This window comes from Magallana gigas, chromosome 10, assembly GCF_963853765.1.
Source record: "Magallana gigas chromosome 10, xbMagGiga1.1, whole genome shotgun sequence".
NCBI lineage: Eukaryota > Metazoa > Mollusca > Bivalvia > Ostreida > Ostreidae > Magallana > Magallana gigas.
In genome coordinates this window covers 27,595,359-27,598,587 of record NC_088862.1, presented here as the reverse complement: position 1 = coordinate 27,598,587, position 3,229 = coordinate 27,595,359, and the positions used below count along the sequence as shown (strand labels likewise).

The 3,229-nt window shown below is 29.5% G+C and overlaps 1 long non-coding RNA gene across 1 annotated transcript; it reads right to left on the bottom strand.

The window, feature by feature from the left end:
- Positions 1–256: 256 nt before the first annotated feature.
- On the bottom strand, positions 257–1,847 carry LOC136272036 (uncharacterized). The gene is made up of 6 exons (XR_010709908.1): positions 1,668–1,847; positions 1,516–1,577; positions 1,254–1,416; positions 1,101–1,162; positions 736–873; positions 257–389 (listed from the first exon to the last, which is right to left on the bottom strand). It is a non-coding gene; the product is annotated as an uncharacterized lncRNA (long non-coding RNA).
- Between the last annotated feature and the right edge of the window lie 1,382 nt (positions 1,848–3,229).

Here is a 3,229-nt window from a genome sequence, read left to right as displayed (position 1 = left end):
TTGAATACTTTTTGAGAAAAATTGTGAACAAGCAAAAACATAAAATCTTTAATATCTCGGTACCGGAAGTGACGACCAAATAAATCTCGTGTAATTTTCTTACAAATTTTGTCATGAGTAAGATCTGAAAGTTTCACGAAAATCGGCTGAAGCGTTTTTGAGAAAACGTGACAGAAAAAAAAAAAAATAATAATAATAATAGAGGAAAAGAAACAAAGCAAAAACAATAAGGTCTTCCGTTTCCAACGGAAGACCTTAATTTGAAATTACAGTAACGCTAAACACATAGGAAAACTAAATTATACAGTTACCTTTAATGTTTGTGATATTTCCGTTGAAACGTGTGGTTGTGACGTCGACACTCGTGCTGCTATAGACTACTGAGGAGACTACATATTTAGAAATTTAAAATTAATATTGATATACATGTTTAGTGTCTACCCCTATAACTGGTATGTTACAAAGCATAGTTAATAAAAACGTTTGTAATTATGCTTATTTTATTTCCTTTATAAAACCAGAATTTGGTTATGAAACTTTCAATATACAGGTTCCGGTAACTTTAATAAATTATTAGAAATTCGTTCTATGTATCATCTTTTTGACATTATAAACGGTTCTTTAAAAAAATATTTCGCTTATAAAATTACAAAATTAATGTAAGTATTGCTAACGATTGAAATAAAGAAAAAAACTGATTAAATTATAATTTATAATTTTTTCGCAGAAAATTACCGTTTAGTGATCTTCTGCAGCCGTTAACAAAATCACAATCAGTTTCTTCACAGGTACATCTCAACTGACATTCATGTCCATATGAAGGAAAGGGACACGTGACGTCACAGTCCATTCCAAAATATCCAATTTCACAGGCTAAGTTATGAAATAGTATATACTCATTATTAATGGAAATCGGTAATATGAGAAAATATTTCAACAGTTCACTTGACCTACATAAATATTTCTTTATATACAGTTTCCACGATAATATCCTTAACACAGAATAGAGTGATAAAGATAAAGGACAAACATTAGACAAAAATATATTAGAAATGAACATTATAAAAACTAAACAACGGATTTATGATAAGCTTACCTACCTATGCATTTCGTCTTCTCTCTATTCCACATGTGTCCTTGACAACAATTAATTCCATTTTTCCTGCCATAGCAATGTTAAAAATCGTTATTGTAAGCGGAAGGTTAAATATGATTGATTAATAAGGTTTCTAATGTAAAATTTCACTACATACCCTTTACAAATTTTCTCAATAGTTTTCCAAGATGAATTTCTACAACCATCCATATGATCACAGTCTTCCTTTGTGCAGTTACAAATTGACTGGCAGTCTTGGCCGAATAGAGGGTAGATACACTTGGTGTCACAGTTTATTCCAGTGTAACCTAAAGTACAGGCTATAAAAATGGAATAGTGTATGTTTAGTCAAAATGAGCTTTTTTTAAACTTACAATTTAAAACTATATCAATATCATTATTATAGCTGTCGCACTTACGTATACAATTGTTTTGTATTTTGCTCCAACAGTACCCGGAACAGCAAAAAGTTCCATTTATACTGCAACAATGATATAGATAAATCGTGTAAAACATCAAAAATTTACCAAGCACCCTTTCACGCATAGTTTTCTTTTGTGTGTTTACTTACCCTCTACAAAGAGTTGCATATACGACTTCAATATTCCATAGAAAAGTCAAAAATAGATAGCATATAACCCCTGTATATCCCATTTTAGCTCGCTTAAACTAAACATTGAATTCCAAGTTTCCGAATTATTTGGTATAGAATTTGTAATTTGAAATCACACTTTCCTTGTTCCGTGGTGAATAACGGACGTTAATCAGGAATTAATGAAATAAGCATCGAAAGTAAATTTCTATCTATGATTTGATTTCCTGTAAAAATGAGCATAACTGTCAGATACATGTTATTGAATTGTTAAAGTCGTGGAAAGGAAACTGAAGGACAGCGCCACGCAATTCAGCAACCATTCTAATGAATAGAACTGTTTAAGGTATCTCACTCCTTATGTTTTGATTTCATTGCGCAGATGATCATTATATTTGAAATGAATATGATTTTATTTTTTTAATCAGCACAGATAGATTATTATTTCATAATTACACAACATTCATAAAGAAAATCCATTTGAATTCAAGAAACAAACAAGTTTTTTGGGGAACTATTTTTTCGTGCGGAAGGTTTTTTAGACGAAAAAGACAGAAACAAGCAATTTTATGAATTTTCAAGATACTTTTCTTTTTAATTATACTTTATTCATTATTCACATTTTTAACATTTAATAGGTTGGAACATATTTTATAGGTTCTGTGTGACATGTACAAAATCAAATCTTGAGAATTTGATAGCCGTTTAGCATAAAATCATGCATATATATAGAACATGTCTGAATTTTTTTAAGCCAAATTTTGCGAGAATTTTACCTTTGAAGCCCTATATCTAAAATTTGACATCACTGACCCCCATGTTATATTATGTTAAAATGATACTGAATACATATTTAGGCAAACTGGATTAATCTCATAAAATTCTTGATATTCAAAAAGTTTTTATTTCAAATCAAATTGAAACTATTAAAGAAATTGTCTATTTTAAGTGCAAAAAGGTCACACAAAAATGTATGCAGCTTTGTACAATTTTTTTTCGCAATCCCTCTATTCAGTGTGACCATTGTGCATAATTAAAAACAATATTTGAAGAAATAAGTTTGCTTAATCAAAAATACTGACTACAAATCATAATCAAGATGAAATTGCATTTTAGGTGCAAAAAGGTCAAATGAAATGGACCATAACTCAGAGGGATGGATACTGATCCCCCATTATCTTTGTATTTTATAAGTTTGTTTTGTCTACAGATTTCAATGATATACTTCTCTAGAAAATCTTGATACAACAACATTGAGGAGTGGGATACCTTAATGAATTTTCGGTTAACGCAGTCATTACTTTATGAAATATGACTACTTTTCAGCAACTGTTTAATCTAATTGATGATTTATTCAATTATTCAAAAGAAGTTTCATGAAATTGGTTTAAGATATATCAAGAAAAGACGAATCTTATTATTATTATTATTTTTAATAATTAACAATATGTGTGAGTGGTAATTCAGTTTATTTACAACTAATCAAATCAGCATTCTGAAACTCATTGGTCGTCACTCTTCATTTTTTATCTCTGTTCATG